The sequence below is a fragment of the Mytilus trossulus genome, chromosome 14, assembly GCF_036588685.1.
Source record: "Mytilus trossulus isolate FHL-02 chromosome 14, PNRI_Mtr1.1.1.hap1, whole genome shotgun sequence".
Taxonomy (NCBI): domain Eukaryota; kingdom Metazoa; phylum Mollusca; class Bivalvia; order Mytilida; family Mytilidae; genus Mytilus; species Mytilus trossulus.
In genome coordinates, this window is record NC_086386.1 from 39,618,439 (window position 1) to 39,640,006 (window position 21,568).

The following is a 21,568-nucleotide window of genomic DNA, read 5'->3' on the forward strand; positions in this document are numbered from 1 at the left end:
AAAAATATATGAGAAGAACATAACGGCTAATTTACAAGTGATAATAGTTTGATTGAACAATCAAAAGGTGTTGGATTATCAATTACTCTATGTGGCTTCTGTTATGGCACAAGCCAAGGATGATTAAAGGTAAATACCGATAAATACCGACACAGATAGAAAATGGAATGTTGTTGTCTAAACATTTATCGGAAGTGTTTTGATGCCGAGAAAAAAACATTTATTGTAAACGAAAATACTGGAAAAAGAAATGGTTTCAGTTCATTGTGAGCTGTTTGCTACACAAGCTGACTGAAAAATTATATAAACAAAATGATTATTTTGTACACCAGTATGTGTTCAAAATACCAAAACGACAGTTATCTCCGTCTTCAAAGATACCAGGTTCAAAACATCAGAAATATTTGACAAAGTTCAACAATGCCTGGAAAGCTGACTTCAAATGGTGCCAACCCAGTTCCAAAGGCCAAGACCAGGGGTTGAAGTCATAAAACTTTGCTCAGTGCTCGGAACACAAAAATCATGCTCGAAACATGAAATCCAGTATTTTGATTGGTTGAATCTCGAGTCTGAGTACAAAAATCGTGCTCGAAAGTTTTATGACCGTGAGGCCAGGCATACTGCACCACTTGCAAAGTAGACTGCATACCCATTGTTATTGTTTGTTAATTTATTATTTATCTATTATGTAATAAATGTATAGCATACATTCATCTCTCTTATATCTCAAGCCGATGCCAATGAAAAACAATCAACAATGTAAAACAAAAGAAAAAAAGATTCTCATCTGCAATCAACAATGTGAAACAAAAGAAAAAAAAGATTCTCATCAGGAACACTGTGGGGATTATGAAAATAATTTAGTGTTAAAGGAAAATATTCACTGAATCGATTAATATAAGGTAGAGATTTTTCGCATTAAGTTGAAGGGTAGAAAAAGCGTCCAAAGCGGAGATTGTCGTGACCTAAAAACAAATCCTTAGCCATTTCTTCTATTTATATGGATAGTCGACCTTCCTATGGATAAAACAAGTGGCTGTGGTGATCATGGTGAAAATGGGAAATGTGTCATAGAGACAACCAGATCTTAGAGCGAAACAGTCGAAGGTTACCAATGTATCTTTAATGCAGGGAGAAAATTTTACATCCAAAGGATTGCTTTTGCTGGCCCCTTAACATAATAACAAAAATGTAAACTATTTCAACTGGTCACTTGTTCCAGTGGAACTTTTAAACCAGAGGAAGAACAAAGTAACTACAATGTAGTTAATAAGTTCCGGAGTTCTTTCCGCCTGGAACTTTCCAACGTCGCACCAAAACAGCATTTACAATAACTTGGACATCATATTAAAATCAGAAGTATACACAAGAAATTAATCAAATTTTAAAAAAATGTAAAAAACAATTATGAAAAATTAATATGATATACAGCTACAATCACCACATTAGTGGGTCCTCACTATGGACAGGTACATACAGAATGTGGCGGCTTAAACATCTTAACTGGCACAAAACTCTCCCCTAACATAGGACAGTGTATGTGTATAATTTCAGACATTGAATCTTTATAAATATAAATTGGAAATAACTTTTGAAAGTGGAAGGATTGCATAACATAAACATAACTGTACAAGCATTATTTGGTATTTTAGAAATAGCTGTGAACAATGCCTGAGATAAATATTTTGACTAAGTATTTACACTATTCATCTGCACGTGCAATGTTTGCCTTTGGGTTTTTGATTAACTGCCTATAGCTCCCTTTGGTGCTTTGATTTTATTTCGATATTACCGCTTTTTTTCCTAGACAACAGAAAAAAGGACACTCCCAACAATGTATGCCTCTTTCGATGGCAGATTGTGAGCGTAAATGAACGGTGACCGCATTTTTTAATTTCATTTTTCTATTAAATATAAGATAAAGTTCATTTATAGAAAAATATAGCGAAATCCTATATTAAATATAAAAAAATGATTGAGACCCGCGAGCCCCCTTAATCTGTTAAAATCTTTCAAATAAACTAATTGAATCAAATGAAATAGACATTTCAGTGTTTAAAAAGTGTCCAAATCTTTCATGAAATGAACCTGAAATTTGAGGCCAAAATCTTCTCTTACCGCACCTACTCATTTTACTGAGACATATGCATAAATGATTCGTAAATGAAAAAAAGATAAGATATATCATTCGTGTGATTTATGTGCTTCGTATCAAGTTTGAATGTTTTAATAAAAGAAAAGGTATTTAAACATTAAGCAGACTTTTGTCATACAGTACGATTGATATTTATTTTAATATCAAATATCGAGTATATACTTATTTCATGTTTTGTAGTACATTTTGCAAGGGTTGTTGACATAGGGAAAGGGTGATTGCAGACACGCCCGCGCTCCAATGTCGTCAATACTATTTTTGAGACGACCTCTAAACGAATGTGTCAATGAATAGAACTGTGAAAACACCCTTTATTGATGTTCGCTCACTGTTTCCATTTTTTTCAAGGATTATAATAAACCGATCGTAACTAAATAAATACAAAATAAAAGTACAAATTTAAATTTGGCTTGAAACTTTTTTTTCTATATATGTTAATATTTGACATTGGCACCTTAATTTGTTAAAAAAATAACAAGGGTTTTTATAAGACTTTCAAAAAAAAGCTTTTAAGAGTACTATATATGCAATAACATTACGAAAATAGCAGTAGAATGCGGCGAGTAGTATACGCACTACATGGATAGTGTCAAGGAATTCCGTATATCTGACAAAACGTAAAAGGCGGGTTATTCATATGAACAGAAGTTATCAATAGGAATATAAGTCGGAGAAAAACTGACAAAAAAAAATATTGAAGTAAAGAAAAACAACAGTACACAGGTGACTATGCGGAAAATTCAAAACGGAGCAACACGATCATCAATGACAAAGAATAAATCATCTGTCAATCTGTTTGGTTTTTTTTGCAAGGCAGTGTACGCTCAACTGTATAATCTAAATTTATTTAGAGACATAAACCTGCCGAGGTCAAACACTAAATATATATATATATATATACAAAACATAGTTATTTACAAATAAAGATATACCTTGTGATTTCGAATTTAAAATCACTATCTCAATCGTGGTTCGGCGACCAATTTTGCTGTTTCCTGGCACTTACAGACGTCTTATGTTTGTGGAAAATACATATATACAGTTTTATTTTTCAACTCACCCTGACAAGTATTCGCAGTAGATGGATGTTATAGTATGATCTAATATACTTATTGACTGGTCATGAGTAGACTAGAGTGTTAATTGTCCTCCGAGGTGCAACTTTTGTCCTGAGACGTAGCCGAGACAATAGTTGTATCGAAGGGGACAATAATCTAACTTTTCTACGAATATCCAGTCAGTAAGTGTTACATAATATCGAAAACAGACAATATATGGCGGGGATAAATTAACTATCGCAAAATATAAAGCAGAAAACAAACCATAACGTTTACTTCATAAATATTTTGAAATGCTAAGGCTATGGATTGTACTGACGTCAACCCTTGATATCATTCAATATGTAAAAAGCGACGTTTTTACTCCCACGGTATTTTCAAAATTCTCCAACCCGGTAGCTGCATTGGAAATTTTGCGAAATATAATGACGCTTGCAGTGTCATATAGTTTCATCGAGGTCCAATAGTTAGAAACTATTGACCAGTCTAATAGTTCAACGCTTGCAATTTGAAAAAAATAGTCAAACTGATGTGTATTTTTTTTTATAGAGAATGAGTACTGAGGTATGATGATTAAATGTATTCGTTATATTTGGAGTTATCCTTATCTATTTCTATCTTTAGTAACTGTGGAAATAATTTGTAAATAAGTTTATAGAACTAGTTTGATTACTATCTAAATATGAGACTTTAGTTAGAACTCACGGGTATTTTTTAGGCGGTACATCGGGTAGGGTTCTATAATCATATATAAATCCGATACTTATATAGTATTTATCGTGGTGCTCACAGTAATTTCTAAGCCGTCATAAACATTGTTCGAAAAGCGTAACCATGTACATACCATAAGAATATTAATTCCAAATTCATGTGATTCACTATAAAACTAGAGGCTCTAAAGAGCCTGTGTCGCTCACCTTGGTCTATGTGAATATTAAACAATAGACACAGATGGATTCATGACAAAATTGTGTTTTGGTGATGGTGATGTGTTTGTAGATCTTACTTTATTCTTGCTGTTTACAATTATCTCTAACTATAACTAGTAGTGTCTGTGGAAAATATTAGTAAAAATCTACAAATTTTATGAAAATTGTTAAAAAATGACTACGAAGAGCAATAACTCCTTAGGGGGTCAATTGACTATTTTGGTCATGTTGACTTATTTTTAGGTCTTAATTTGTTGTACATTATTACTGTTTACAGTTTATCTCTATCTATAATAATATTCAAGATAATAACCAAAAACAGCAAAATTTCCTTAAAATTACCAATTCAGGGGCAGCAACCTAACAACCGGTTATGCGATTCATCTGAAAATTCCAGGGCAGATAGATCTTGACCTGATAAACAATTTTACCCATGTCAGATTTGCTCTAAATGCTTTTGTTTTTGAGTTATAAGCCAAGAACTGCATTTTATCCCTTTGTTCTATTTTAAGCCGTGGCGGCCATCTTGGTTGGCTGGCCGGGTCACCGGACACAGTTTTTAAACTAGATGCCCCAATGATGATTATGGTCACGTTTGGTTTAATTTGGCCCAGTTGTTTCAGAGGAGAATATGTTTCTAAAAGATAACTAAGATTTACGAAAAATCGTTAAAAAATTTAGTATAAAGGGCAATAACTCCTAAAGGGGTCATCTGACCATTTCGATCATGTTGACTTATTTGTAGATCTCACTTTGCAGAACATTATTCCTGTAAAAAATTAATCTCTATCTATAATTATATTCAAGATAATAACCCAAAACGGCAAAATTTCCTTAAAATTACCAGTTCAGGGGCAGCAATCTAACAACGGAATGTCCAATTCATCTGAAAATTTCTAGGCATATAGATCTTGACCTGATAAACAATTTTATCAATGTCAGATTTGCTCTAAATGCTTTGGTTTTTGAGTTATAAGCCAAAAACTCCATTTTACCCCTATGTTCTATTTTTAGCCGTGGCAGCCATCTTGGTTGGTTGGCCGGGTCACCGGACACATTTTTTAAACTAGATACCCCAATGATGATTGTGGCTAAAATTTTGGATAAAATTGGTTAAATTTGGCCCAGTAGTTTCAGAGGAGAAGATATTTGTAAAAGTTAACGAAGGACGACGACGGACGACGCCGGACGCCGGACGCCAAGTGATGGGAAAGCTCACTTGGCCCTTTGGGCCAGGTGAGCTAAAAAAGTATATTCAAACATCTTTCTACAGGTTAAAATATATGATGTTCAAGGACACAGTCAGTTTATCTGGATCGTGACTATTCTTACGTTCTTACATTTGTAATCAACAACACAACAGTTACTGTAAACATGAACAAGTGATATGGGGTATACTGTATGGTTGTGAAACACTTTACATAAAGTCATATGATACTTTTAATACAAAAAAGTAATGTGTTGTTATACAACTTAATGGTTCGTTCTATTACAAAACAAGTGCAGATATAATGTCTTCAATCTAACTTAAAGGGTTGATTTCTTTCTAACAAAAAATTTGAAAACGTAGAGTGGCGTTTGTTAAACGCTAAAATATGTAGAAACAAATACATCGTTTAAACAGTATGTTTTGAACTTGTTTTAAACTTTCATATATGCATACACATGGTGTTGATTAACAGACTTATTACGCAGGAAAATGGCTACTGCAGAAGATGTTTTAGACAAAGTAGATGTATACCTTTTATCTCTTCTATGCGTAGACAACTTTGATTCATTGACAGTTCATCATCTTCATCTGATGAAACATCTGGAGACAGTGATGATGAGGCGCTTTTATACATATAAAAAAGCTACTGCAATGAAAGAGAGGAGGGTAATACCTAAAATTTAATCCTTTGTTGACATTGTTTAAGTTATGCCAATAAGGAATTTCGTAGAAATTCCAGGCTATCAGGTGTTTTCAACATATTAGAAAGAATAACTATTTCATAACATTTGATATTTCGCAAATTTTTGTCCAAAATATTCAGTTTTTTACGTGATATATGTAGCAGTGGGTACATTTTGTTGCATCTCAGACTTGTAAAATTGAGAATGGAAATGGGGAATGTGTCCAAGCGACACCAACCTGACCATAGAACATACAGAACAGCAGAAGGTCACCAATATTTCATCGATGTAGCGAGAAATTTTTCACAAAATTGTAGACTATCTTGCTGGAAAGGTCGAACGACGAGAATATAAAGGAGGTAGATCGCACCTTACATTAGAGAAACAAATATTAATTGCATTTTGGTATTTTGCAAATACAGAGTGCTATAGGTAAGTTGCAAGTCGTTTTGATGTGAGTGTTTCGACAGAGATTTAATCGTTAGACGGCATTGTGACGGCGCTGGTGAAGGATAAAACACAACTCATACGTTGGCCAAAAAGAGAGCAGTTACGTAGAAATGAAAATAGTTTTAGAGAATTTCAAGGTATATTTGTCCCAAAAAACAATAGAATATAATAATAGGTAAAGGAAACAAAAATTATTTATACACAAAAAATCTTAAGTTGTCTATGTACTTGGTCGTTGGTGTTTTATGTAGCCAATCAATTTTGCAAACTTTAGAATGGACCACGTATTCAAGTAACTGGGTACTTATTTCAATCCATACATGTCCGATAAATACGAAAGGTAAGATTTCCTTAGTAACCAGTCTCTTTGATCTCAAATTGAAAAAAATATTTAAAAGCAAGACTGCTTATTATGAATAATGATTTGTTAGTTGTTCTCTGGTATGCCAGGTGTGGTTGGTGCAATAGATGGAACACATATTGCAATAGCTGGTCCAAATCAACATCATGAAAATTACATTAACAGAAAATGATTCCATAGTATTGTTGCCCAAGTAGTATGCGACTATGAGACGAAGTTCATGTCTTTTAATACTTGGTGGCCTGAATCCGTTCATGATGCCCGTGTTTTCCGAAATTCTTAAATAGGGAAGCGGATTATAAATAAAAAGTTTCATTTGGTTGGGGATGCAGCATACTCTCTTTCTTAAAATCTGATGACACCATTCAAAGACTTTGGTACCTTAACCTGGGAACAGCAGCGGTACAATTTTGTTCAAAGTTCTACCCAAATGGTAGTAGCACGTGGGTAGTAGAAAGATCTATAGGTCAGTTAAAGGAAATATTTAGGAAATTCAAAATGTTGGATTGTACACTACCAAAATCAACAGATTCTGTTACTTTCTGTTGCATTGTACATTACATTTGTATCACAGAGGGAGAGATATTAAATGATGAAGAACTAAAAATGGACGATCATGTAAACAACGGACCTGGACTACAAGGAATTGTATAAAGTGGAAACCAGAAAAGAAATAATCTTGTTAAAAATTTATAAATACAATGACAAAATATTAATATTTTTGAATAAATGTTTGTTGATTATTAGTATCATATTAAATTTTTTTTTGTTTTGTAAAGCTTCTACCATTGCTCTTAGCAGGTCGGCCTTTTCTTTATGTCTTTTATCTTTCATTTCTTCTTTTTTCTGTTCTCTTTCTTCACGTGCTTTTGTTTTTGCTTTTTCTGCTGTTTGTTTTCTCCCCCAATAATCGTCAAACAGACTTGCCAATTTATCAGAAGCTGTTGCGTACTTCCGTGTTTTTCTCTCATGCTCCTTGTCCAGTTCTGGTCCATCATCATCTAGTTCAAATGTGTAAATTGCAGTCGAATTTTCTTCTTCTTTATCATCAGAAATTGCTGTCTCTGACACGTACGTTATACAGGGGACGTACATTCAGTTTTTTACCCATGAGGTCATTCATCTCCTCAAAGAATTCCCATTTCATTCTACTGCCTCCTGAGGTTTTGTTGTCATCTACCATTTTTTTTTAATTTATTTTTAAGATAATGAAATTTATTTTTAACCTGCTTTTCGCTAAAAGTGAAGCCCATTTCTTTAAGTTTATACGTTATGTCTATCCACACTTTGTTCCTTTTTCTACTGCTTCCAACATTTTTTTCTTTCTTGCTGTCGTAAGTATGTATCAATGCCTTGACAGCATGTGGTGTCCATTCTTTCCCGGCTTCCTCTTTGTCATAATAAGTTGTAATTTGACTTTTTGAAGATGTATGCTTTGTTATTTAAAAATCACTTTGACATATATATATTATTTATATATATGTGTTTGACCATAGCTTTTTATAAATACAAAAATGTCCATATGTGATACACAAAAACAAAGTCCATGTCACTATATATAAAAAGTATACACAAACATATTTCTAAGGTGTACGAATGATGTCCAAAGAATCAATATGTTTTACTAATACATGGATCGTGTTTCAACGTACATACTTGATAAACATCATCACAGTAACCGGTAAGAAGTGACAGGGTTTAAATTATTGATGGTTACGAAATTCTAATTGAAAGTTCTATGAAACTTTATCTTAAAAAGCGTTATGTTTACACAATTCCATTACGTTTACTAAATTAATATAAATTGAATCTGAAAATCAAAACCGAACATTTTAACAACAGTCATGACATTAACAAAAGGGTCCGCATGAAAAATATAAATAAAAGCTTTCATTCGTGCCACATGAGTTTGTGTTAATTGTTTATCAATATGTAACTATCTGCAAATATAGACATCAACTCCCCAGAGTAATTACGCAAGCAAAAAGTAAAATCACAAAAATACCGAACTTAGAAGAAAATCAATTCGGAAAGTCCATAATCACATGGCAAAATCAAATAACAAAACGCATCAAAAACAAATGAACAAGAACTGTCATATTCCTGACTTTGTATAGGCATTTTCAAATGTAGAAAATGGTGGGTTAAACCTGGTTTTATAGCGCATATCCTCTCACTTTGATGACAGTCTCATCAAATTCCGTTATATTTACATTGATGCGTTATATAAACAAACACAATAAATACAATAGTCAAAGTATAGGTACATCAGTTATCATCGTAGAACAATTTTAAAGGAACAATTTAACAAAGTACTCGATCCAAATATCTTTTGTCGATTATACGTAAAAGATGTGTACGAATGTAAAGAAATATTTTGCACATTGGACTTAGTTTAGTTTATATAGATATAGGAAGATGTGGTGTGAGTGCCAATGAGACAACTCTCCATCCAAATAACAATTTAAAAATATATGCTTGCATTGGTTTGATAATTTCTCAAACATTATACAAAAATTTGATTTATTTGACTTCATTAATTTACTAATAATACAATATATTTCGTTAATTTAATTGCAACACTTAACAATATACAAGAACATTAAGAACAAGTTTCCGAATTGTATACACGATGAGAAAGGTCAAAGAAACACCAAGTCCAACACAGAGAAAATTAACAATAGAGAACGAAAAATCGTCTTGTTTTAGTGGAGAAGGAATAAGGAAAATCTAAAAAAGGACCATTAACTACTAGACCCAAACTAGATTTATCTAAAACAAATAATCTTTGATAAATTTTATCAGTGTGATAAAAAGAAATCTTTAATATTTATAAGAAAGAAAGGTAAGGTTGGGTGCATACATTTTTTAATTAATTGTACTTTAGACGTATATTTACAAAGTTTGACTATGAATCGATCAATTTTGGATTTTTCTATTAGTATAGTACAGTATTCACCTCCTTCAACCTTAAACTCATTTAAACTTATTGTACAATATCTACCATCTGCTAGTATTTCCTTTTCAAATTGCTGTTCTTTTGTGGTATTTTAATGTCACTGCAATCAGTATTTGTCATCATAATTTGATTGTTTCAGGTTCTGCTGTACATAGCTACTGACATAAACAAAGGATTAGTACATGAATTTCTTAAGAAAACACAATATTTAAAAAAACAATACAATCTTATGGTTAACAATAAAACATCAAAAGAATTCACATATGACAACAGTAGTAAACAAAACAAAAACGGATGTACAAAAACTGTTGATACAGATTTTGAAAATACAATTATAAATCCCTGCAACAAATTTAATACAGTTATTTTCAAACATTGTAATGTATTATATTCTGCTCTGAAAACTGAAATATATATATTAAGAAAAGTTGTAGTAACAAAGGAAACATAGCGCTATTTGATTTAAAAGTATATCATCTCAATAATATACATATCATTTAATAAGTTATTTACATGAGAAAATCATAGCACTGCAATCTATACGACCATAAACGTTTGTTATTATTTACAATTGAACATATTTGAGGACTTAATGTATGGTTCATGTTCATGTTCATGTTAAGACGATAACTTAATTCACAAAATCCCATGTATCATTAAATTATAAAGGTTTCGTGTATCATTAAAATATAAAATCTCGTGTACAATGTATCATTAGAATATATAAATTCGCATGTATCATTACTATATAAAATACCATGTTTCATTTAAAGCAACCAACAATCAATCAATCAATCATTTAAATTCTAAATCTGGTTTATCACTTTAAGTTTCCTTTACTGCTTGTTATTAATCTAACATTTCACTGGGTGGTCATTATGACTTTATTATATTGAAATCGCAAAAAAGGGAAACCCAAATGGAAAATTGAAACGTTTGATTAAAGAAAGAACTCTTTACTTCTACTTCTACTTCTACTCCTCTCAGTAAGTGACCATCGTCATTTAGTTGACTATCCTGTCACTGTTTGTTGTTCGCTTAAAAACTTAACAAGTCTAAAACGATTTTTTTTAATAAAAAGGAAATAATTTGTTCTGTACATAACATTTATAAATGGTGCAAATAAAAACATGGGACTTAACACTTAATGTGAATGCAGTAGTCTCTTGATTGAGTCAATACTTTCTGCAGCGGTCACCAAGGCAGGAAATGTGTTCCAATCTCTGTTAGTGCGTGGATAGAATTACTTTTTTTCTGATGCTGGTCTTTGAAGATGGTATTTGGAAACAGTGTACGTTATAGTACTGCAACTGACATCGAAAAAGACGCTTAGTTAACGAGTTTAATGGTCCGGAATAACACACGGCTGCAAATTGTTTTAAATGATAGAATAATATCTATATTTTAATTTCCGTCGGGTCGTAAAAAGTTTCTATGGTTACATTTTTGTATTTTATCTCTTAAATGGGGGTACCCCTCAATTTACGGTTTTGGGTAGTTACCTTAAAATCCAAAAAAATATTTTTTGGTGAAATTTCCCTCCATTTTCGTAAATATTTTCTATGCACATATCATCAAGGATCATCGGAATGATGAAGACATAAGTATAATACTATCTCCAAGTAAAACTTTCAAACTTAAAGTTGGCTGTTTTTTAGATAGAAATTTAACGCTTTTTTCTTTGAAAACGAGAAAACGTATGATTCAAAAACAGGATTTGACATTTGAGAGGACAAAACATGTTATTGCAATACTGCGTGCAAATTTTCTTGGGCATATTCCAAACAATTTGGTCAAAAACTCAAAAATAAAAACATCATTTGTACCTTTTTTAATTAGGGAAATTTCCTATCCGTTAATCAACTCCAGCATTTATTTTTTCCTTCACAATCAATTTGATAGTTTCAATGTGATTATGTAGATTTTGTAGAAGTTAATTTATTTTTGAGTGATTTGAATATATAAAGTAGTTCTTTCTTGTATTTTCTGTAAATAGTTATATTTTTGTTAATAAAATTTTGACTTTTTATAAAAGTTAATCAAATCCTTCGGATAAGAGGTTTTTCCGGATAATGACTATAGTTGATTTTGTGTGAAAATACATTGTATGTTAATGTTTAACGTCAGAGCAAATAATATGCATGCAAGTGGTCGGGGGAAAAGTATTATAAGTTTCGCAGAGATTTGGTGTGTGACAAGGTGATGCTTAAACCAACTTCTCTTGATATTCTGCTTTCCTTTGGCGAATCATCAGTGATGTTATGAGACTTGCACCAGAAGGCACACTTGTTGCCTCTTTAAATTAGATTGATTGATTGATTGATTGTTGGTTGCTTAACGTCCAGTGGCAAATATTTCATGCATGTTCAGGACGAGAATAAGTTAACAATAAAAACAATAGGTAGGTTTTGTCATAATCGAGGCCATTCGGGATGATGGTCTGGAAAATTTAGACTGCCACTGGAAAATGATAGTATATAGGATTGGGACAGAAATTTTCCATTGCAACCGACCACATACGGACCCCTCAAATGGTTGTTGCAAGGGTTTTTAACGTGCAAAGAACGTGGCAATCCCTTTACACGAGGCATCGGATTTAACGTCCCCATTCTGACCGGACGTGATTGCGAACTTGATACATCCCGCACATCAAAACGGACGCCCCTATCCGTTTTACTGCCGGTTGGGAGAAGACCAAGTGACCATATTTCGTTTCCCCAGCCACTCATGGGGAACTTTAAATAAGAAACAACAGAAATCCATGTGATAAAACTGATCGACATGTATCCTCACCACCTGACACTTTTATACGATCTCGCGCTCAGTTTCTTCCTTGTATTTTGGATATGAAAACAGGGTTTTTGTGTAAAAGAAAATCTTACAAAAAACAGAAAACTACACAAAACTGAGTCCTCTTAACGAGTTGACAGTCTGAAGTTGTGCTTATTATTTTATGAGTAATCATTTATCCATGCATAACCAAGTACTTATTGAAGTTAACACCTGTGCAATTAAGTAAAAATAGTTACTGAAAAATGTCCTCGTTTTTGGTATTTCTATGGAAATGATGCCAACATAGCTTCTTAATAGATATAGGAAGATGTGGTATGAGTGCCAATGATACAGCACACCATTCAAGTCACAATTTATAAAAGTAAACCATTATAGATCACGGTCCGGTTTTTAACACGGAGCCCAGGCTCAAAAATTCATTTGATAGTTAATTGATGAAAAAATAACACAAAGGCGCTTCTGAACCGTATACTGTCCCTTAAGATAACAAAAATTCGTAAATTTTTGGCTATTACAAAATCAATCGTTTCTGCAGCAACATTTGCCCCATCACATTTTGGATTTTGTGTTTCCTATGCACAGGTAAGACTGTATATTACGAGTTTGACCGAATTATGACGGTTATTTTCGCTCCAGATAGCATTTGTACTCAAACACTGTGTTTGCTTTGAACAAACTCTATCCTGCGCCGAACTTGTTCTTATAAAAAAGGGAAGTGTCTTGTAATGTTAATACGCGTACTGAATCCGCATATGATGACTAAGACATTGATTCATGTCCCTATTTAATGAATACTTGAGCTATTGTATGTCGCTTTTAAAAGTTATATAAGGATCATGACTGATTTTGAATTACAACATTAGAAAATTGACATTGCATTGTATAATTTTTCATCCTTCCCGTAAACAAATAATGAGTTAACTTTTTACCAGGCTTATCCCACTAAAAAAGTGTTCATGCACTAAATTGACTTTGTTTTACACTAATTTTTTTTAACCTCGAATTCGCCTCGGGTGACTTTAGTATATTTTGTATTATAACTGCTCTGTCAAGGCTTTGCAAATACACGATATGTATTTATCTATAACTAGATACTAATTTTCACAAAATACACAACCTTTACGATGCAAAATTAAAAACACTGTTTCAGCGCTTGAATTTTGTTTTTTTTCAAAGATAGAAAAAATATTGAAAGAATTTGATAAACTGGTGATTTATAGTTTAGAAAATAATTCTGTAATATACTAAAGTGAAACACTATACACAATATGAAAGTTTATGGATGTGAAAAGGTCAAGGCTACTTCTTATTTTGCTATGTCTTAAATGGAAAAAAATCAGAAGGTTCCAAATCAACGCTATTTTGTAATTGCAGCTCTTCATATAAGTAGTCAAATTTGTCGTTTTAACATCGTTTATAGCATATGCTTATAATTGAATCGTTTTTGTAGCATTCTATTGAATAAATATCAGAATATTTCTCCTTTTTGTCCTTGTGGTTGAAATATTGATATTTGTAGGTCTGACCTTTGGCCGCAACTTCACAAAATTGTGACCACTCTGGATTTTTACGACCAAACTTCTCTTATTGTACACGTTTTTCTCTTTCCATCGATATATAATTTAGGTGTGTTCTTCCGGACCATTAAAGTTTAAAAAAATTAACTCTGGTTGCAGTACTATTAGTGTGTCTTGATAATCTATCTGGTGGTATCAGTTTGTTGTCAGCACCAATCTATACTTCCTCATTCGAAATCTAATATAAGAGGTTTAGTCTAGCATTTTTCCTTCTCTCCTCTAGTGTTGGCCATTACGGTTATTGAAGCATGGATTCAACTGATGGCGTGTTATGGTACCTTGCTGATCTTTGTTATACCATATCAAGTTTGTGCTTGCCTTTTTGTAAATGAGGATCCCAAACGGAACTTGCATATTCAACTGTCGGTCTAACTAGAGCTGTATATGCCTTTTCCTTGATTACACTGTTCCCTGTCTTTAAAGGCCGTACTTTAACCTATAATGGTTTACTTTTTAAATTGTTATTGGATGCAGAGTTGTCTCATTGGCACTCACACCACATCTTCCTATATCTATTTAAGGAATCCTATTGTCCTATTTGCTTTCTGATAGATGTTCTTTATATGAGCACCCAAATTTAAATGTAATGGTGACGCCTAGATTTTTGCCTGACATAACATGTTCTAGCTTGTGGCCATGGAGGATGTACATATTGGGTATTGGTTCCTTTTTGGTAATTGGAAGAACTACACATTTGTCCGGATGGAACTGCATCATCCATATTCTTCCAATGTGACTAGCTTGTTTAGGTCATGTTGCTTTCTGATGAAACAGTGAGGTAGGCAATGGTGTCATCTGCAAATAACCTCGAGCTCACTGTTGACGAAATGTCTTCCGGCATGTCATTGGTGTAAAAAAAAAAGGAAGAGGTTAGGTCCCAGTACTGATCCTTACGGAACTCCCGACTCTTCATTTCGGATGTCAGACGTCTCCTCTTCTATAACTACACATTGTGTTTTATCAGAGGGAAAGCCTTTTATCCAAGCATTTGTTTCCCCCTTTGACTCTCTTCTACACGAAAATCAGTCTATAGATCACTTAATTTCATCTTCATTTTATGTTTTATTGAAATAATCTGATAAGAATCTGCTCCCATTGAACAGAAAAAGAGGTTTATATCTTCTATTTTTTTTTTTTTGCTTTATTGATATTTTTCAGTTGAAGACATGGTTTTGTATTATAGGTTGCACGTTGTTAATACAGCTGTTTCACAAACCACGCCTCTTTTTGGGAGATATGTCATACTCATATACAATTTTGTGTACAATCTGGTGCACTGAGATTACTAAAATAAAAGTTGAAAATACGCCGAACAACCCTTTATTTTGACCATTGATAAAAATAGTTATACACATGAGCTGACCATTCTAGTATATAAAATTTAATGGAACTTTACGAAAAAATTGGTGTTTTTTTCGGTCGTTCATGGAATGCACATGGGAAATAGCATTGTCTATATTTATTTATTTGGGGTTCGTGTTGTTTATTCTTTATTTTTCTATGTTGTTGCATGTGTACTATTGTTTTTTCTGTTTGTCTTTTTCATTTTTAGCCATGGCGTTGTCAGTTTATTTGAGATTTATGAGTTTGACTGTCCCTTTGGTATCTTTCGTCCCTCTTTTATAGAAATGCAACCTAAATAGTTATATTTCTCGGTTTAGATTATAATTTCTCACAAAAATTTCATAACAGGAACTTCTAAGAATGAATAATAAGAAAATAGCAATATCTTTTCACTGTACTTTCCGCTATATAGATAATGTTCTCTCATTAAATAATTTAAAATTGGTTACTATGTTGAACGCATCTATCCCATCGAACTAGAGATAAGGATACAACATATATAGTAAAGTTTGACTCATATCTTGACTAACATCTAGAAATTGACATTGATGGTCGATTGAAAACAAACTTAACGACAAACGAGATGATTGCAACTTCCCAATTGTGAACTATCTATTTCTATGTAGCAACATTCTAGCAGCGCCTGTATATCTCCAAATTGATACGATATACCTAATCTTGTATTTCCTATCATGATTTCCTTGATAGAGGGTTGCTGCTCACAAGGAAGCTATTAGACCAAGAGTTCAAAATTGTGAAGTTAAAATCATTCCTTCGTAACTTTAACGGACGATATGACGAGTTTTTTTTACCTTTACGGAATAACAGTTTCACAGATGATATCGGATATGTTTCTTACGTCGAAACTACAATCCCCTTCATTTTTTATGAATGTGAACTACCGAATTAGACTATTTTTATTGAATAATTGATTCAGGATTAAAAACAATATACCAGCGATTTTTAGGGTAAAATAATATATAGGAGATATTCAAATAACCTGTTTTTCAAATACAATACAGACAATTCAACGTATGCCACAACCATCTATTGAATCTGATATATCCTCATATATTGCCAAAAGACAAACAATTGATAAAATTTCATTTCAACTTGCTTTAGTTCTTAATGCATTATTCATTACTGATTAGATATCGGAATTTATAAAAGAAGGGTACATTTAAAATCAATAAAGGCTGTATCGTATATAAGAATGACTGATATATCCATCATCACAGTAATACATACTGACTTGCTTGTTATGTCTGAAGAATCATGTTATACGGTGCAATAGTTTGGAATATTTACTTCCAAATAACATTTGCTGGACTTTTAGTGATATTCAATACCTTTATAGTTAAATTGTTTTCAATGCACTGCTCTCCAGTCACAATTTTGCTTTCCGTTTTAGCAGTTACCGATACGCTAACTGCATTTTTTTTGGCAATTCCAAAATTAACTGGATATTACTTCTTCTATAATGACCTTGAAAGGAGTAACGGTTATTATTTTAACGGATGGTATTGGGAAAGAAAATATCTATTATGTGCTGTACTGTTTGTGATAGAAAGTTTAATATATACAAGTCACATGATATCTGTAGTGATTACTACTTTGTTGTCCATACAAAAGGCATTGGTAATCAGATTTCCTCGTTGGGGGAAAAGACATCTAAATAAAGCAATGTCTTTTCGATTAGTATTTGTGATTTGTGACCATAGTATGCATATGTTTTCTCTTTATACCAAGTATGATTCATGGAATGATGAACTTGTCACGTGGAGAAAACAATACATGTTGCTTTTCACAAGATCATTTGAGTATTCGTCGGATTAACGAGCCTACTGAAGGTGACCATGCAACTAGTACTTCCATTTACCACGACGACAAAATATACTTCAATACATCTAACGACTGGCAGTCTAGTAACAGTATGAAAGAGTTTAATTACTGGATATCAAATGCAAATGATACTCTTGCATCTTTTAACCAATCTAACTGGCAGTCTAAGTCTGGTAGTGGAACCGAATAGATTGATTTTTACTTGAAAGCAGATGAAAAGATTTCGAATGACACACTTTTGCATGTAACGACCAAGAAACAAGTATATGCTGGAGGGGGATTATTAAGATGTAGAAATAGAATTATTATGTATGACGCATTTTATATGAAACCTCGGTGGTGCTAACAAATTCATTCTATTGTGGCCTGTACATCGTTGATTCGTAAATGAGAACTTATTACAACTAATTGTATTAGCATAGTGGCTGTATGTGTTAGATTTTAGGTAGTCTTGTAAACAAGTGTAATTTTACATTTTTTTATAAAGTATAGAGAATGAGAATTTACATTAAAGACAAAAATGGATATGGTATGATTTTCAACGAGTCAACTACCAAGTTCAAAATAAACAGATGTTATAAGCAACCGTACAACAATGAGCAAAACCACAGAGCTATATAAGGACCCACCATGACAAATAGGAAATAATTCAATTTTAAAAGTAACGATCTTATTAAAAAGAACAATAATTTATTCAGAAGATGTTGTAAAGTTGCCAATAACACAGACATGTTACATTTGTCACAAGATTATAGTCTTGAAACAGATATAAAAAGAATAAGAAGGATGAAAGATGTTTGGGTGTGATCAACCCTCCATTAACCTGAGATAGTGGTGTTACATAACAAAATACAAACAAACTATAAAATTAAGTGGAAAATGGTTCAACTCGTCTGATCTGTACAAAGCAACAAAAATATATTTATAGGTTTTATAAAAATGTGTCATTGACATTGTTGGAGATAAGATACAGTTTTGGAATCTGAGCCTTAAAAACCTAAAAACCACTTTTAACTGTATCTAGAACTATAAAGATAACTGCTGTTCCACACTGGTTTTATACAGTTTATACATTTTTCCGAGCGTTTTGTTTTGTTTACATGTTCCAAATATTATTCCACATCCGCGGCTGACAAGGAATGCTTGGCCTAAAAGATATTTTGCTATCATTGTCCTTTATCCTTTACCCATATTTTGACTATTTTATTTACTGTGTCTTTATTTAACGCATCAATGTAAATATAACGGAATTTGATGAGACTGCCATTAAAATGAGACGGTTAGTGCTATAGAACCAGGTTTAATCCACCATTTTCTACATTTGAAAATGCCTGTACCAAGTCAGGAATATGACAGTTCTTGTCCATTCGTTTTTGATGCGTTTTGTTATTTGATTATGCCATGTGATTATGGACTTTCCGAATTGATTTTCCTCTAAGTTCAGTTTGTTTGTGATTTTACTTTTTATCTATCTGTTTTTCTGAAGTTTGGACCATTGTTTTCTTTTTTATGCATCGTGGTCTTAGTTATGTTGTATTATTTCTTCTTAAAGTTTGAAAACCATCTAACATTCTTTACTAGAGTGTAACAGCTGACATATGCGACTTTGAGATGAAGAATAGCAATACAAGTGCTGTTCCTTTGCTTTTTGTGTGTTTTGTGCTGTGTGTGTACTGATTTTGTGAATATCCTATATCCTTTGGTGTTCTATAAATATTGTCATGCGGGGTCCATCATACATGTAACTTTCTGCGTGCAGGTACTTTCGAAAAGTAAGCTGACTCGACTTTACTTCTGTTGAACTGGTATATAATGTTCTAACATTAGACAACTTCCTTTGATGACATTCTCGAGCACTTGACAGGCACGACAACATAGTATGTTCAATAATTTGAAATATCTTGTATACCTCCTTTGGCTAAACCGTAATTAGTGTACGGAAAATTTTGGGATTTATTTCTACCCGTTCCTTGCATTAAATGTATTTAAACATATCTAACTTCTATCAAACTTTATCAATTTTTCATTGGGAGTTTAACCTTGAGCGATTTCAATATCATAAATAACCCTCCAGGGAAAATTCAATGGAATAATAACAACCAGTAAATGAAAATTAAATTGTTATAAATCGATGATACAGGATATTTCGCATGTTATACACTTTCTGTGAAAATTTTGAGTAAATGCGTTATGAATGAATTGTTGACAAGTGCAATGGTTGTGAAATTCGATCATAATTCTCTCCTATTGTTGGGATTTTTTTTTAGAAATTCAAATGGGACGTCACTTTGTGCGTTTATCGCTTTGGCTAACTCGGCTGTGAAATTTTATGGGTTGGTTTCGGTTGTTTTATGTATCCGTTTTATTTTTGTAGTTAATCACCACTTCGGTTTAATCATGCATATCTATTATATTGTCATATTATGAAAATTTACTGTTTGCAATAGTATGAATCATTCTAAAAAAAAAAGGATGTTCTCATCTTAGGCAGAAAACCCTAGCCGTATTAGGAACAACTTTTTGGAATTTCTGGTCCTCAATGCTCTTCAACTTTTTACTTGTTTTGGCTTTCGAACTTTTTTCATCTGGGAGTCACTGGTTAGTCTTGTGTGGACGAAACGCGCGTTCGGCGTATATCCTGGTACCTTAAGTTAGCTATTATTCGTGTATGTTTCCCTGTCCTATATGTTCTCCCATTTATTTGTATTGTAGTCCTGTCGTGTAATGTGTCATTTTAATTTTATATTTAACATTTCCATAAAAGTGGGAGGTTTGGCATGCCACAAAACCAGGTTTAATTCACAATTTGTTTCTTAACATGTCCTGTAATAAGTCAGAAAAAGGCCATTGTTAAATTTTAGTTCGTTCCTGTGTGTGTTACATTCTAATGGTGTGTCTCTGTTGTGTCGTAGTTCTCATCTTATATTTGATGTATTTCCCTCAGATTTATTTAGTTTGTAACCCGGAGCTGTTTTTTTTTCTCAATCGATTTATGAATTTCAAACAGCGGTATACTACTGTTGTCTTTGTTATTCCTCTACATTACATTACTCTTATTCACGCAATATCTACTGCAAACTGTTCTCAAATTTTGCAAAGAATACCAAAATATACATTACGCACTTATATATAATTTTACAATAAGACGAATGACTGAATAAAGGAACAGTAGATTGACCCAGATATAGCTATACCAGTCAGACTATGCAAAGTTCTAATAAATGAAACAGTTTCGGATCGCGAGTGGCAGATATTTTCTTCATATGAATAAAGATGATATCTCCCATGAACAATAGTTTCAATGTTTAGAAAGATCAATAGATAAGGTCAGGAACTACTTCATGCGACGAAATAGTTAATGTATAACTATAAACCAATAGAGTATGAAATCAATCATTACCTACATTTCAAGCTTGTTTTATGAGAAAAGAAATACTTGCATCTGTAAAACGAGATATGGAGCTAGATATCTGTATGGATGTATTATATAACATCCTCAAATATGTTCAATTTTAAAAACCGTTAGCAGAACAATTATTACCGTGGAACATTGAAGTGATTTATTCTTGTGAGTAAATAACTGATTAAATGATAAATATATTATTGTAGATGATATACTTTTAAATGAAATAGCGGTATGTTAACTTAATTACCAAGATAACCAGGACGTTTATTTTATAGAAATTTAATTTTCAGCATACTAAAAGTAATCTTTCAAACATTATTTCAAATTCTTTATTATTTTTCAAACACAATTTTATAAGGTACACGTCATATGTAAGTTGTTGGTGAACAATTTTTATAAGTGTTGCGGGGATGTAGAATAGTAACATCCAATTTTGGAATCACAGTCACTGTAAAAAAAAAATTGTTTTGAATAAAACTGATGCCATATATGAACTAAATTTCAGGTTTATTGTAATTCGTAACATGATTTCCACTTAAAAATGTCTACAAGAAATGCATTTTGAAGTAAATGTTATAATTTTAGATGTATTGTTTGTATGTCTTTGATAATTTTAAGTTAGATTAATCCAATCTACATAGTCAGCTATAGAAGGCTCTTACATGTCTTGTCTTGTAAAAGTCCGAAAAGTCATTGAGAAGATGGGTGAACGATACCACAGCAAACTCATTAATCAAATATACACTGACAATTCCATGACTAATTAAGAAAGGACAAACAGACAGACAGACAAACACAACC